The following is a 17419-nucleotide window of genomic DNA, read 5'->3' as shown; positions in this document are numbered from 1 at the left end:
ACTGGAGGCAGTAAGAGCTTGTGGTGCTCAGAACAGAAGCTGACACAGGGCAGCATCTCCTCTCAGGAACATAGAGCCCTCCCTGAACAGAAAGGGCTATCAGCAAGTGAGGAAATCGGGTTTGCTTCCTGCAGTTCTGAATGGCCAGGATTCTAGCACCTGCAAGCCGGACTCAGCTCCTCCTGACTTTCTTCCCCCCAGACCCCTTGTGGCTCAATCCTCAAAGAGTTTTCTAAAAATGTGCAATGGTAGCAGAAATTCCAGGGATCTGACTAATTGTCCTTGTGAGCTGGAGTGGGCAGCAGTGCACCCTTGGTTCTTGCCATGACAACTATTTATAGTTCTCTTGCTTATCTTACAAAGTTCCTCAAGGAACATGATACACAGTCATTCATTTGTCTGGGACACATCATAACTCCACCAGGGTTCTGACTCATGCTCTTGTCTGGGACAGGGGCCCTCTCTCCTGGCACCCCCTCTTCTTCCTCTCTACCTGGCAGCCCCCCTCTCCACAGTACAGAATCACTGAGCTGAGGGTTGCTTCACTCCACACTGAGAATTCCAGGGAAGCACGAACAATGTTTGGGAACACATGCACAGATGCTTACAGGATGGATGTGCTGGCGGTCAGACAAGGAGCTGCATGGTCATGGAACACGGTGATTAATTTATCCTGTGTACAGTTCTCACTTGGTGCAGGCTCGTGCCCTGGTGCTTCACTAAATGCTTGGCACACTGGTGAGAACTGTGCAAGCAATCAGAGCTCCTACCTTTGACAAAGCACTACCCATATTTCATGCAGTGGAATACCAATTCTACTGATGAAATGAGCTGTCAAGCTATGAAAACATATACAAGAACCTTAAATACTTATTTACTAAATGAAAGAAGCCAGTCTGAAAAGGCTGCGTACCATATGATTCCAACTTTGTGACATTCTGGAAAAAGCAAACTAGGGGGACAGTAAAAAGATCAGTGGATGCCAGGGACTAGGGGACACATGAGAAGGTGGAGCTTTAGGTTAGGAAAATGGTTCTTTGTGCTACTGTAGTGGTAAATATATATCATTATGTGGCATGTGTGCTAAGTTGCTTCAGTCATGTCCAACTCTTTGCAACCCCATGGACTGTAGCCTGCCAGGATCCTCTGTCCATGGGATTCTCCAGGCAGGCATACTGAAGTGGGTTGCCATGCCCTCCTCCAGGGGATCTTCCAAACCCAGGGATCAAACCCACATCTCTTATATCTTCTGCACTGGCAGGAAGGTTTTTTTATCACTAGCGCCACCTGGGAAGCTGCACATGTCATTATACATTTGTTCAAATCCTAGAATGTATAACACCATGTAAATTATAAACTATGGTTAACAGTGATAGTGTTAGTCGCTCAGTCGTGTCTGACTCTTTGTGACCCCGTGAACTGTAGCCCGCCAGGCTTCTCTGTCCATGGAATTATCAAAGCAAGAATACTGGAGTGGGTTGCCATTCCCTTCTCCAAGAAATCTTTCTGACCCAGGGATCGAATCCGGGTCTCCCACATTGCAGGCAGAGTCTTTACCATCTGAGCCACCAGGGAAGCCACTAGGGTTAATAATGTCTCAGTACTGTCTCATCAAATATAACAAGTGTACCACACTAATGCAAGGTATTAATCATAGGGGAAATTGGGGAGAAAAGTGGGCACAGGTTAACTCACTTGTTTAATTTTTCTGTAAGTCTAACACTGGCCTGAAAAATAAAGTACAGTAATTATCTGGAAGATGTGTTTGTTAAGAGAACAAAAGCAAAAGCCCTGTGTAATATCAGAAGTTCGAGTTTTAAAAACAGCAACCCAGGACCATCCAGAAGTCAAGCATGTCCTGCGTCTCCCACATCCCCTGCAGCCACATGAAATGCAGTGACACCTACCACCTGGCCTGGCCCCAGGGTGTCTTCCAGAAAACGAAAGAGGGCTCCGTGCAGTGGGGCTCCCCAAATCCCACCTCCCGGGGCCATCACAGTAAGCCCCATCGAAGGCTGACATCACTTAGGAGCTATGCATTCAACACCCCCATCTTATTTATACTAAGTACCTTCTCTTGTCAGGCACTCACTGTCCTTCACAGAAAACAACAGTTAAAAAAGACAAGTCCTCAGGGAGGAGACACCCACTAACACAAACTGCATAAACTGTATTCTTCATTAGAAAGTGAGCATGGGGCTCCCCATTTCAGGGGAGCAAGCACCTCAGTTCAGGGGAGTAAACGTCAAGCAACAGCGCTGTATTCCAGAGAAAAGAGCCTCTGGTCCAGGGAATTGATTACCAGCCCTACTGTCTGTTTTAACACACACTGCTGTGAAATGCAGACTGTAACACGTCTGCAGAAGGACCTGGAGTTAGAATGAACTTGCAAACAAAAATGCACAAGAAGTACCAACTGAGAGAAAAGAAGATGGTCTGGGAGGAAGGCAACCTTTCCATACAGAGAAAGCTAATGTTTACATCAAGAACTATAAACACCTACGGTAGTAAAGACCTTCATCAAGTGGACACACTGACACATGTCCCTTCAATGTGGCTCAAACCAAATCCCAGGATGGGAACCACATGGAAATCACATACATTTCCTTAGAATAAGAAAGAGGGAGGCAGCTGACCACAGTCTGGCAGAACCGTGAAGCAATCAACGGGGAGGACACAGCATGTTCTCACATGGGCTGCCCTGCTCCGCATCAGGGACACGAGCAGCCTACAGCCTGACCAGAGAGAGAAACCAGGGCTTCTCTGAGGGGCCACATCCAGCACTGGAGCCCCCATGGCTGCAGGCTCTGCCTGCCTCCCCCTCAGGATGAAGACACCAGGGAACCGTGCCGAGGGCGGCCGTCCTGGGTTCAGGTCGGGTCAGTGACGGTGGGACAGGCTCACCTGCTTTCTCCCCTCATCTCTTCTGATCACAGGCCTCACCATGCCGTCAGGGTCTTCTGCTATTTTCATTTGACAACAGGAAATGCCATGGTGCTCGTTCATTTGCAGGTGGCCTTGGCCATCCTCAGCAGGAAGGAGCCGGTGCTGCCTTAGCATTTGGCCTCTGCAGGGCCAGTTCCAGCTCACAGAAGGAGCTGAAAACTGAGCAGGCCCACAGCTCCCGGAGTGCATGGTCTCCACGTTCAGAGGGACTGGGCGGCTCCCCCCTCACTGAGCCCCTTGCCTGATGTGTGAGGTGGCCTGAACCAGCGGCAGCAGACGAAAACAGGGTTGCGTCACCTCCAGCAGGGCAACCTCACGGGGATGCCAGTGGCTCAATCACAGCAGGGCCAGGGCACCTGCAGGTCCTCCTCCCCAGCCCTCACCGGCCCGCACAACCCCGGTAGCTGGTGAGCGTCCTGTCGGTGCCCAGAGCACTGAATCCCAAGGAGGCCGGGCCACACAGGCACAATCTTCTAGTTTGGTGGCCACGGGGGCCAAATTCCACATTCCTCTCCTAATAGAAACGTCTCCCCTTTCTCGCCAGGAGGAGCCTGGGAGTGCAGTTGACACATCATGTGGGAGGGACAGGGCAGGAGGCTGAGCCAGCGCCCACTAGTGACTAAGGAAGCCCTAGAGACCGGACTTAATGGCCTGTCGCTCTGTGCGGGGCCAAGTCACCGTTACCAAGGGCAACCACAAACAAACAGGGCTGCACCCGGCACACCTGGCGACGTGGCGCCGGCTGCCTGCTGGTATCAGCACCCTGTCCCAAAGCCAGCGGGTGGGCAGGTGAGCAGGACAGAGGTGGGAAGCGGGGCCCTTGCACCCAAAGTGACTGTGCAGCAGGAAATGGGAGTGCAGGTGAGTATACGAGGGTGAGGGAGGGTAGAGGAGGGCTGTAAGAGTGTGCGGAGTGTGTGAGAGCGAGGGTGTAAAGAAGAGTGTGTGAGAACACATGAGTGTCTGTGAATGAGTGTGTAAGGATGAGAATGTGGGTGAGAGTTGTGTGTGTGTCCCTATGTGACTGTGTGTCTGTCTGTGTGAGTGTGCATGTGTGTACACACTACAAAAGCCCAGCCCAGCACTACCCTGAAGAACCGTGGTACTCAGTGGACGCCCCAGGGCCAAGCCCAGGTCTGTGGCAAGGCACTTTCTCCGGAGGCATAAGGCCACCTCTGACAGCCCACAGGCACCTCTGCTCCTGTCTGGAGATGAATCCTGGAGGGAGATCACACTTCAGGTCTCCATGTACCTCACAGAGATTTCCTTCTCACACGTTTTCCTCCTCAGGGGTACCACGAAACAATGAGTTCAGCTCTATTGGCATTGTTTCTTCTTAAATTTTACTTTGGACAAAGCCACAGAAAGAGTGACATTTTTCTCACCAGCTTCTCCAAAGGCATCACTGATGCTCTGCACATCACTGTGTGCATGAAGGAGAGTTTAACCCCCAGAACCATTGAGAATCCCAACTGTGCTGAGTCCCATGAACGAGCTCCCCAGAAGCCCACAGACGCACGTGCCCTAGAGCGTCTGGCACATACCATGTTTTCAGATGCCACCACCAAAGTCTCCAGCATGGTCTCTCCTCCTGCCATTTATTCCCACTCGTTTCCCAGATAATTCTGCCAGATGAATCTCTCCAGGTCGGCATCAAGCCAGCCTGAGCAGATCCAACCCGTGCCAGGATCTTGGAAATACAGATCGGTTCAACAGCCAACAATGATCAAAATGCATTCAGAAACTGAACACCTGTGCAGAGACAGACCCATTCTCCATCACAAAAGTGCAACACGAGCAAACAGGGTGAACCGATTGGCTCGTGGGATTGAAGGCAGTCTGCTGAGCTGCACCAAGTACAAAAGGCCTCGCTCTAGGCACACATTGCATCATTAAATAAAATTAGTTTAGCACAGTTATTTGAATTCCAACCCAGGTTATGCAAAATCTGGAGTAAAGTTTTCCTCTGTTTTATCTTTGCAAAGATAAAGACTCTGCAAAGGAAACTCACAATGAAATCAAGATTGAAGCAATTTCTTTTCCATGTCAACCTATTAAGTCACAGGCCACCTTCTCCCCCTTGCACTCTAGACCAGGAGCTGGAAGAAATGGACATGGATACGCTGGCTGAGGGGACTTTACAGTAATGGTGGATATACCACCCGAGGCGACTTTACAGTTATGGCGGAAACACTGGCCGAGGTGACTTTAGAGTAACGGTGGATCACTGGCTGAGGGGACTTCACAATAATAGGGTGGGGGTGACACCTCCCTTGTCTCTGCACAGGGCAGCAGTCTGGTGGGAGGAGGAGCAGAAACTTCATTATCATCTTTATTTTGTATGACTGCACACCTTCTACTTCTTTAATTTCATGTTACTGATCAATAAAGTAGCAAGATGTTTTCTATGCCCATTACAGATGACTGAGAAAAGATAAAAGTCCAATTATCTCTATTTCCATTACTACCATTTATTATAACTAGGGGATAGAATGATGAGAAGAGGAAAGCTGCCCTCCCCTAGAGCTCACAGTCCGAGAAGGAGCATGTCTGCTGTCTTAGTGGGCTCAGGACGCCATAAGTAATACCACAGCCTGAGTATACCACAACAGAAATGTGTCATCACAGTCCCAGAGATGGGGTCAGAGGCCAACGTGCCAGCAGGGCCGATTTCTCCTGAGCCCTCTCTCATTGGCGTGCAGAAGCTCCTCGCCCTGTCTTCCCTCGTGCAATTTCCTCTTGCAATTTCCTCTTGCAAGGACACCAGTTGTATGAGGACAGGACCACCCATAGGATCCCATTATACCTTCACCACCTCTTTAAACCTAGACAGCATATTAAAAAGCAGAGGCAATTACTTTGCTGACCAACGTCCATCTAGTCAAAGCTATGGTTTTTCCAGCAGTCATGTACAGATGTGACAGTTGGACCATATAGAAGGCAGAGCATTAAAGAATTGATGCTTTTGAACTGGGGTGCTGGAGAAGACTCTTGAGAGTCCCTTGGACTGCAAGGAGAGCAAACCAGTCCATCCTAAAGGAAATCAACCTTGAATATTCATTGGAAGGACTGATGCTGAAGCTGAAGCTCCAATACTTTAGCCACCTGATGTGAAGAGCTGACTCACTGGAAGAGACCCTAATGCTGGGGAAAATTGAGGGCATGAGAAGGGGCAGAGGATGAGATGGTTGGATGGCATGATCAACTTAATGGACATGAGTTTGAGCAAACTCCAGGAGATAGTGAAGGACAGGGACGCATGGTGTACTCCAGTCTATGGGGTCACAAAGAGTCAGACAGGACTGAGGGACTGAAGGAAAACAACAAAACCTCTTAAAAGACCCTATTTCCAAGTCCATTCACGTTCTGAAGTCCTGGGGGTTGAGGTAACTACCTATGCATTTGGGTATGGGGCCACATTCAGTCCACTGCACCCACCATCAAAGGGCCTGAGAGGGCCAATGGGGAATGAAGGCCATTCTCACAATGTCATCCAGGCAGATTTGGGAAGGTGGTCCGTAAAAATGCTCCTCTGGGGTGGGGGAACTCCAGTGAGGGGTCCAACACAAACCTCCAAAGAATCACAGACTCCATGCAAAGGGATGGCTCCCAAAATGCCAATCTTCAAGGCTTTATTAACTTATTTGCCTCCTTCAAGCACTTTTCCTTAACTTTATCAAGCATGACCCTGGAATCCCTAATTAGGTTCACATTCCTTAGGAAACTGTTCTCCCACTGAGAGTTAAAGCTCAATTTAGCCTGTCTAATCCGCATGAGAACACACCGCCCTACAAATACAATTAAGCCTTATTGGTCCCGCCTGTCCCCCACAGCCCCTGGATGCAGGGGGCGGGTGGAAGAGAGAGAAGGAAAATCACTGGGATCATTTCACTATAGTTTCCCTTAGATAAGTCTTCTAAAAACTATTTTTATTTTTCTTGCAATAATTTCTTGCAAGAAGCCCACGCATGGCAGAACACCCCCCTCTTTCACTGTGTCCCAACAGGCAAGGCACTTTAAAAAACACTGGGTGCACCACGAGGTGACAGAGGAGGGGCTCAGATGTCAGTGGCAGAATGAGGAAGATGGGGGAGAGAGTGTGTACTCTGGGAGTCCTCTGCTTCGGGTGCAAAGGCCAGCAAACTCAAGCTGCGTGCAAGCAAGTGGAGGGCCCCAGAGGCACAGAAGGACTGCAAAGCGCCGAGCAGACACCAACTCCCCACGTGTGATGTGACCACACAGATGCACCCACCATCAAAACACATCAAGCTGGACATTTATGATCAGTGACCTTTCTGAATGCATGCTTCAGTGTTAAAAGTTTATTTTAAACTATATATCTTAGTTTCAAGTGCCACAGAGTCAGCTATGGAAGAACACAAAAAGCTTAGGACTCTGCTTCAGAGACTGACATTCAGTTACTAGAATGCCCTCTGCTCTCTCCCAATTGGCCTGAGAGACTCAGGTGGCCCCCTGCTATCTGAACTCAGTCTTCCTCGACTGTGAAATGGATACTATCACCTCACAAGAGGGATATCAGGAAAGGCTGTCAAGATACACGCCATCAGACTGTGATGGAAACTCCCATCCCTCCAAGAGGACCATCCTGTCGGGCTGGGAGGATTCTATCTGTCTCTCCCGACACAGACACCCCACAGCAGTGGTCAGACAGCATTTCCTGAGGATGCAGCTGCAGCAGCAAGACTGCCTCTGTCATCACATTCAAGGCGGAGGAACAGGAGCGCACCTCCCTGACCCCCTGTTCACCAAGACGGGCCTGGGAGGACCAAGGAAATCTGAGAAGTGCTGTCCCACAGTGTGGCCTGTGACCAAGGGGACACACACGGCTCCCCAGAACTCCACGTGCTTCTGGGAAGGATATGTTTAGATGGCATGTCTGGCAGTTAATGCAGAGAATACAACTCAACCGGTGGTCTTAGCAAGTTAAGGACCACATTAAGCAAAATGTTTTGCTTTGTTTCTGCTCAAAATAAATGTGAAGATCCTGAATGATGAGAAGGCGCATGGGGATGACTGGATGGGACCCAAGCACCGGTGGCAGGACATTCCCAAGGACCCCCAACAGGAGGGCAGAAACGGCACCTCCACACAGCTGCCTTGGCTTGCTCCGGTGTCGCTGGGCCTGCAGGCCCGCACCGGTCAGTACTCCACAGGACAGCTGCATGCATCCTTCTAGGGGGCTGCTCCTGTCACCCTCAGAAAGGCAGGAGAGCGTCCCATCACACAGGCACCCCAAGAAGGAAGCAGCCCCACCCCAGGGTGCACGCTGGCCCAAGGTGGGCAGGCCACACACAGGGCCTTGCCCTCCCTGGAGCGCAGGGATCCAGCACAGTGTCAGACTCCGCACTGCAGCTCCACGCTCCCCCTCACCTTGCCTCTCCATCCACAGAGGCCCAGGGTCATCTCTCCCCTCGGAGCCCCTTTGGCTGGTTCCTCCGCTGAGAAAGCCCATCTTTCCCTTCCTACCGACTCATGCCCCTACTTCAAGGCTGGACTACAGGCTCCTTCTTCAGGAGACACACAGATGAGATAGACGTGCTTGCTCCCTAACTGAGCCCTTCCTCCCATCAAGACTTCTCCTTCCCTCTCTTCCCACTAAGCCTCTCCCCCTCCCCCAGCAAGCCCTTCCCCTCTCCCCCAGCAAGCCCCTCCCCTTCTCCACTTAGCCCCTCCCCTCCCCTTTCCGGGACAGCAAGTCCCTCTCCCTCCCTTCTTCCCCAACTCATCCCCTCCCTCCCCTCCCCTCTCCCCTGCACCAGGCACCAAGCTCTTTCCTTGTCTCTCATTCTACAAGGACACCTGCAAGGCTGAGAAGTCTTTGCAGACAGCAACACAGGAAAAAGGACCCTTCCTTCAGGCTTAAACATCTCAACCAGAACAGCCTAAATAACAACACTTTGTAGTACAAGCTGGGTGGAGCCAGGAGAAACAGAGTCAGGAGCCGCACCAAAAATTCAGGACAAAAACTGTGTGTGCTTTTGCTTTTTTTGAGAGAAGAGCTTAGAAATGCTATGACACCACCCCCATGACTTTTTAACACTCTCCTTCTTGTTACAAAGAGGAAAGGAAGAAAAGGCACCTACAGAAGCAGCCGTTTTTAAGGACGGACATGGTACGTGCCACAAAGGGGGAATACCAAAGAAATTTCTCAAAAAATACTTTGTCAGAATTATCTAAGAATAGTACAATGAATAACCTGGTTTTTGCCAACTGTCCTTTGATCCAGGGAAGGACTGACAAGAAAAGGGAGAAAAAAAAATGACAAATTTTAATAGATCATAACTTATCATCAACTCTCACAAGAAAATCTTAAAACTTTAGCATTAGGCTGCACAGGGCCAGCTAGCTCATTCTGAATGTCCACATAAACATGTCCCACTAAACCCACAGGAGTTCACCATGATGAAGCTAAACCTCCATCCACATTTGCAAAATCCTGCTAATGGTGTCACTCTCCACCAAGAATCCCAAAAGGAAAGCCTAAGAACTGTCAGCAACCCTGTCCCCATCTGGCCAGGACACCAATCCTATCTGCCAGTTCTTCCCCCAAATGCCCACGAATTCCTTCCAGTAGCCTCCTCTGCCAGAACAGGATTCTACCCTTGTTGGGCACCACTAAGCTTCCAGAAGGCCTCCTACAGCCAGGCAACTCCCCCCCAAAAAACACTTATTAAAAGTAAAGAAGAAAACCTCTACAAGGACAGAATCTCTGACTTCATAGCTTGTGGGAGCCACTCACACAGTCTACCTCCCATCCTCCAAAAAAGAAGCTCTTATGAGTTTATTCTAATGATGGTCTAAGCAGGAGAAGGGGAGGCCGACAGCCCAGAGCCCAATGCCCAGCTTTGCTAGGACAGAAGAGAGGCCAGCTGGCTCTGGAAGTTCCTGGGGGACTAAGGAGTTGAAAGGTGCAGAGATACACAGGACACATGAGAAGGCCAGAGTCAAAACACCTAGAGACACACAAAAATGAACGGTGCCAGCTGTACCCAGAGGTGACCAGAGGGCATCCCAGGAGCTATTTCTGTGCTTGAAGGAAGATGGGAGGCAGGCACTTCCTGAATCTTGGCTCAAAATAAATAGCTTTCCTAGAGAAAAAACAAAGCACAGAGTGCAACTGGAGTTTAATTTTACAGATTAAAATGTGAAGGCAGGGACTCAAATGCTTAGTTGATTATTTCTATCCTGTTGCTAAAAAAGGAGAAATGGATTTTTAAAATATGACACCTATCCTCTAGAAGTAGCTACACAAATGTAAAACCAGCAACTTGATTAGAAATGTCCTTCCCTGTGTACGACTGTAAGCAATTCTGGACAAGAGGCCTGAAGATGCCAACACAGATCCCCATGAAACGCCCACAGACACACTCTGGTCATCACCAGGGCTGAGTAAGCCACATTTTGGGTTGTGACCTCAGTGCTGGCCCTCTGTTCTCGGAGGCCCTCACCCTCAAGATGCGGTCCATAGACACACATGCTAGGAGGTGGCCTGCAGTGGGGGTGGGGGTAGGGGAGCTGCCACAAGGCACAGGGTGTCCAGATATGAGGGGAACAGGTCCAAAGCCAGCACCCTGAGCATGGGACCTGCAGAGATCCCTGAGGCCCACCCACAGGGGATAGGGGGCAATGAAGTCATGCAGGTTCTGTCACCTCCCCCAGCCTGAACCTAGTGCTTAGGACACAACAGACAGAAAAGAAGCAAAGAGAGGATCTCAGAGAACAAGAGCTGGCTTGAACCTGCTCTACTGGATGGCTCGTGTCACTGGCCAGAGTTGGAGCTCACCCCTAAAACCACCAGGGAAGTCCCAGGAACCTGCCTCTTTGTAGACCACATGCTAGGACCCAGAACAGACAGCATGGAGATGAAGGAGGGCACCATGAGGACCATCTACTGATGCACAGAGGACACCCTGGGCATCTAGGGCACACTGCCTTACTCCTTTTTGTAGGAGGAGACACCCACACCCACAGAGCTGCCATGGGGCCATCAGAACCCAGCCCCAGGTCCAAGGGCCCCTTCCCCTGTGGGTCTCATGGCTTTAGGAGATGTTTCTGACAGCTACATGTGGAAATTTCCATTTTCTACTTCTGTTCTCCCCCAAAAGAAGTGCAGGTTACGGGGAAATATCAGTACATAATCATCTATTACGGAATCTCATGAACCAGTGAATCCAGTCACACCCATAAAGGAGGGAAATATTCACTGAGTGTTCTTCCTTGTTTTTGTTTACATTTGAGTGACAGGTACCCACAGCAGCCTGGCCCCAGGACAGCATGTCCCAGGCCGCACAAGACACACTCCACAGCCAGACTCCCGCCCTGCTGTCTGATCCAGGACGAGCACACACTCCACTGTTACTCTCCTCACAAAGGGTGACGTCTGCTTTGAACTGAGGAGTCCTGGGTGCCCTTGCTCCATCAGCAGAGCCCAGCTGCACCCACATCCTGATGCTTTGCAGGCAAGGCACCTGTCCTCTCCCATCTCCGACCTCAGCAAGCAAGCTTGCTTGACTGCATTTGATCGTCTGTTGTGTAACTAAGTTCCCCTTTGCGGTTCTAATAATTAACTGGGAGCAATTTGCTAAAAAAATTTTTTTTCAAAACATTACTGCTATCATTCCTCCCATTCCCCCAAATGCTACAGATGTGGGGGACACAGGGCAATGGCTAATTTGTCACAGGGCCCTCACCCAAGTGGTCTCTCTATGAAGGACTATCAGTTGTACTGGCTGAAGATGATGGGGAGGGAAGGGCTGTTTTTGAACAAACCTTCCCAGATATATACATTTAAATGACTGCGGCTCTTCAAAAGTCACCTTGAGACACTTTACACATATTCCAGTTATTATCAATTAACACTGACGAAACTAAAACCCTGTTGCAACCGCCTTCTGGTCTGAGTCAGGTCCTGGGGAAGAGGCATGACAACAGGCAGGGGTGACCAGCACAGCGTTCCAGTGCCAGGATCCACCCTGGGATACACCAAACATCAAGTTCTCCCCTAAAGCATGGAGCCAAGCCACTAATGAAGTCACAAAACACATGCTCCCAAGATTTCAAAAGGTATTCTGGGAAACTTGAGCAACGCCCAGGCTCAGGCACCCCTCCCCTCACAGATGAAGCTGCCAACAAAGAATCTGTGACAACTGACCCCAAAGGATCCCCTACCCAAGGGTCTGGCTTCCAGGCTGGAGTGAGAAGGATGTGGTTCAAAAGTAGGCTCCCAGGGTGCCCCCAATGTCTTAGGCTAAATAACAAAGTACATTAGGACCCACAGCACCCCAGGCTTCCTCCTGCTGCCCTCGCCACCCCCAGAGGACCCCAGTCCATTAGGTAACTAGCCAAAAGGCTGAATGTGCAGCCGGGGAGTACAGGTTCACATTAGGTATGTGTGGAAGCCGCCTTCTTAGTCACTATGCCATGTGGAATGAAAAATGATGATTTAGAGAAAGCAGAAGAGCATATTTGTATATCACATGATTTATGTAAAATAAATCTGTTTCAAAATAAGATTATAATTTCCTCCTGGGCTTTTCTAGAGAAGGACTAGTTAATTCTACATAAATATAGCTTTATAGCTTAAACTTGGGAGAAGGCAATGGCACCCCATTCCAGTACTCTTGCCTGGAAAATCCCATGGATGGAGGAGCCTGGTGGGCTGCAGTCCATGGGGTCGCTAAGAGTCAGACACGACTGAGCGACTTCACTTTCACTTTTCACTTTCATGCATTGGAGAAGGAAATGGCAACCCACTCCAGTATTCTTGCTTGGAGAATCCCAGGGACGCGGGAGCCTGGTGGGCTGCTGTCTATGGGGTCGCACAGAGTCGGACATGACTGAAGTGACTTAGCAGCAGCAGAGAACAAATCAGTCATGGAGGAGTGAGACAGTCAACTACACAGCCACGTGAATGTATCACCTGGCCACATACCACTACCAGCTTCAACAGCCTGCTTCCTCTCGTGTAATGTCTGCCAGTCTGTCCAGTGCCCAGCAGGGTCTGGTAAGGCTCACACACACAAGTGGAAATGAAAGGTGGCACCAGAACCACCAATAGCAGTGTTGTTAATGGGACGAGCTTCTCCAGATTACAGTGATTGCATCCTGCTGGCCACTTTCTATACCCTGGAGGAGAGCTCCATGACCCCACAATCAGATTATTTGGGATTTAAAAATGTGAATTTTTCATATAGAGGAAACTGCCATGCTTATATAGAACAGCACTCTCCTAGCACAGCTGCATGGGCATCCCTAGTGGCTCAGTGGTAAAGAATCTGCCTGCAGTGCAGGAGACCCAGGTTCGATCCTTGGGTCAGGAAGATCCCCTGGAGGAGGGCATGGCAACCCACTCCAGTATTCTCGCCTGGAGAATCCCATGGACAGAGGAGCCTGGCAGGCTACAGTCCATGGGGTCACAAAGAGTTGGACACGACTGAAGTGACTAGCAGCAGCAGCACAGCTGCATATGGCTTGTTGACAGAAGAGCAGATCCAGAACCATCCAGTAGGAATTCACACATGGGGCTGTTCCCCAAACTCTGGCCTTAGAGTAACAGTTTCCAGTGGGACAACAGCCGCAGCCAGGAACATACCTTTAGCAAAATGAAATGTGTCAAGTGACTTTTCTACTAATTATAATGAGTCAAAAAAAATCAGTGAGGACAGTCTAACAGGAAAGGGATCTTTCCAGGAAAAGAAACAAAATTGCCCAGAAGAAGAGCAGAACTCCCAGTAACAATGTGCAAAAAATAAAAAACAAGACAGGGAAGCAACAAAGATGTCCTCCACCGGGCGAACAGATAAATAAACCACGCTACATCCAGACAATGTAATGTTACTCAACACTAAAAAGAAATGAGCTATCAGACCATAAAAAGACATGGAGAAACCTAAATATATACGACTCAGTGAAAGAAGCCAGTCTGAAAAGGCTATATACTGTATGCCTCCACTTAGTTTTTCAGCCATATCCGACTCTCTGCAGCCGCTTGGACTGTAGCCCACCAGGCTCCTCAGTTCACGGAATTTTCCAGGCAAGAATACTGGAGTGGGTTGCTATTTCCTCCTCCAGGGGATCTTCCTGACCCAGAGACCGAACCTACGTCTCTTACATTCTTCTACACTGGCAGGCAGATTCTTTACCTCTAGCGCCACCTAGTAAGGCCATATGTACTGTACGCTTCCAAATATATAATGTTCTGGAAAAGGTAATGGCACCCCACTCCAGTACTCTTGCCTGGAAAATCCCATGGATGGAGGAGCCTGGTAGGCTGCAGTCCATGCTAAGGGTCGGACACGACTGAGCGACTTCACTTTCACTTTTCACTTTCATGCACTGGAGAAAGAAATGGCAACCCACTCCAGTGTTCTTGCCTGGAGAATCCCAGGACCGGGGGAGCCTGGTGGGCTGCCGTCTATGGGGTCGCCCAGAGTCAGACACGACTGAAGTGACTTAGCAGCAGCAGCATGGAGACTGTAAAAAGATCAGCACTTTCCTGGGATTATGGCGGAGGAGGGATGAGCAGGTGGAATACAGAGGATTTTTAGAGCAGTGAAACTACTCTAATGATACTGTAAAGATGGAAACATGTCATTATATGTTTGTTCAAGTCCACAGAATGAACAACACCGAAAGTGAACCCTAAATAAACTATGGACTTCAGTTAATAACAATGCACTGATACTGGCACATCCATTGTAACAAGTGCACCATACCTGGCTGTGTGGATGTTGATGCTAAGAGGGATATATGAATTCTTCATACTTACCACTCAATTTTATTATTTTACTATCAATTTTTTAAAAATCAAAACACAGGCACCAAAGGTGGACAAGTGAAATCCTCTACCTGAACTGGCCCCGCCCCCTGGTCAGTCCTGGACAGGCGGCAGGCCGAAATGGACCTGAGGTCAGCAAGCTACATCTAGGCACCCAGCTCGGGGGCCTGACTGACAGCAAATCAGGAAACGTTTGCTGAATTGGGCAGTTTAAAAATTAACCACCTTTTTCCTTAGTGCAAGGAGTGGGAGGAGGAGAGAAGGGAAGTGTAAACATTCAACGAGAGGCCAGGTCAGGGTTTGCAGGTAGGACATGGCTCAGGTCTTGTTTCCCGGTGGGCAGTGTGACTCTTTCAAGGCTCAGGGTCACCTGTAAGGCTGGGATGAGGACACAATGACCTCCGAGGGAGGCTGTGACAATCAAAGTTAGAAAAGCCACAGCTCAGCACGTTGCTGACAATCCCTCAACACCGTAGCTGGTTTTCATTCCTTCTGAGCACCCATTAGGAGCCAGTCACTGGTTAGGTACTTCGTTATTGATCTCATGTCACCCAAAACCACCCTGTTGGATTACAACCACCCATCATGTTTCAGATGAGACTGTTAAGCTGCCTGTGTACGTGAGGACTTGGGGTGATGAACACACAGACCGTCACAGGCTCTGTGCTCGACCAACCAGGACTTTTATGAAAAAATTCTCGCTCTTTCCTTTCTGCCAACACACAGCTCAGCCCCTATATGGGGCCTTACATTTGCAGAAACCTAGTGGAGGTGGTGTTCACACCCACTCACCAAAGCTCCAGGAACCCATCTCTGCCACGTCTAGGGTTGTGCCCGACTAGTGACCCCATCCCCCACGTGTCTCTTCACCATCGTCTGCCTTCCTGAAACAGCTTTATTTCTTTTCTCCTACTTCCTTTTTTCTCTTACCAATGAGTCAGCCAGAGGCCAGGAAAAAAACAAGATACAATGCCCAAACAGCTCACGTGGCACCCATGAACAAGCACAGCCTCCCAGGGAGCAAGATATTTGGAATTCCGAACTTCTCAGTAATTATACATAACTCATTCAGCTTCCTTAAAATTTAAATAATTACCATAATTAATAGCTAAAAGCAAGCTGATTCAAGTGGATTGTAGATGTATTATTCACCCATTTTACACATGAAGAAACTGAGGCTCCAGGGAACTGGACTTGCTCCAGCAGACAAGAAGGATAAAAGCCCAGGTCTCTGCCTCCATGTGCCCTTGGACTGCAGGGCCTCGCCTGAGGGGACATACTGCCCAACAGCCAAGAAGAAAGAGACCCTGGTCCTGGCTCAAGGCTCCATTTCCCTGCCTGAGCACCCAGTCCGTGATTCAGTCCCTTTTTTGCAGAGTGGCTCTCTCCTTCCGCACCTCTGACTCTACTAAGGGGACATCCTGGGCCCGGCTGGGAGCCTCTGATGGACAGCAGCATGACGATGCCAGCAGGACTCACCACACAGTAACACATCACACAGTGACATGCGTGCTGTGCCCTCTCCTCCCGTGTTCCCAGCACACAGGGGCCCCATGGACCACACCATCCCCAAGTCAGTCATTACAGCAAAGCCTGTGTTTTCAACCAGAGCTTCACCTAAGTTTTCTCAGTCTCAAAGAAATCTGGACACTCACAGTTAGGCACAGACCTGGAGTGACTAAGGACCCAGCCGTGTGGGGGAGCCGTGGCTCAGCTCCTGGGAGACTGAACTGCCTACCCCCCACCCCACACCGTGCTTATCTTCAGGGGCAGCTGAGAATTTATGATCTGCTCAGCAGTACCGCCATTATAGTTCTGGAATAAGAAGAGTCTTTGTTATTGCCAGTGGCATTCTCTCCTGCCATTCAAAGCTGCGTTATCCAAAAAAATAAAAAAGAATACAGATACATTTCCCCCTCCACCACGATCTAATAAGAATAAAAGCTTAACCATCCCGAGCAAACTGCCAATTACTGTGGCTAGAAATGCCACAATCAGTGATAGTTAAGGCTTTTGGAATATTCTTTGAACCAAAGAATTCAATCCCCTAAGTGGGCGGCACCAGGTCTCCTTGGAGAATCGGTGCCAAGGGCAGTGGGGCTCAGGCTGCAGCGGTGGGTCAAGAGTGGCCAGCCAGAGTGTCACATGAGAAAGTGCACACAGGCATACACACACGATGTATGCTCACACACGTGCACACATGCCTGATGACACAGGACAAACAGGGTTCTGGGCATGGCTCTCTCCTCTGTCTGCCCTATGTAGTGATGTGGATTATACATAACTCATTCCATTTCCTTAAAATTTAAATAATTACCCTAACTAATAGCTAAAAGCAAGCTGATTCAAGTGGATTGTAGATGTATTATTCACCCATTTTCAGTTCAGTTCAGCCGCTCAGTCGTGTCCGACTCTTTGCAACCCCATGGAACTGTTGCACACCAGGCTTCCCGGTCCATCACCAACTCCCGAAGTTCATTTTACACATGAAGAAACTGAGGCTCTGGGGAACAAGCTCCGAAGTACAAAGTTCACTGTAACTGGGACTCTCAGGGGCTGGGGTTCCGTCCAAACCCTCACCAGGTAGATGGGAGAAAACCCGCTTGGAAATCTGAAATGTACCCCCAGGGTGGCATCGTCCACACCTCCACTGCTTACAGGAATCTCTGCTCTGAC

The 17419-nt window shown here is 49.5% G+C and overlaps 1 protein-coding gene across 1 annotated transcript in view; it reads right to left on the bottom strand.

Moving 5' to 3' along the window:
• The window catches only part of TNS3 (tensin 3), a 185372-nt gene that overhangs the window by 146946 nt on the left and 21007 nt on the right, over positions 1-17419 (bottom strand). The gene's annotated exons all lie outside the window — the stretch shown is intronic.

The sequence above is a fragment of the Budorcas taxicolor genome, chromosome 4 (genome assembly GCF_023091745.1).
Source record: "Budorcas taxicolor isolate Tak-1 chromosome 4, Takin1.1, whole genome shotgun sequence".
Lineage (NCBI taxonomy): Eukaryota > Metazoa > Chordata > Mammalia > Artiodactyla > Bovidae > Budorcas > Budorcas taxicolor.
The sequence above is the reverse complement of the archived record's forward strand: the minus strand, read 5'-3'. Positions and strand labels throughout refer to the sequence as shown.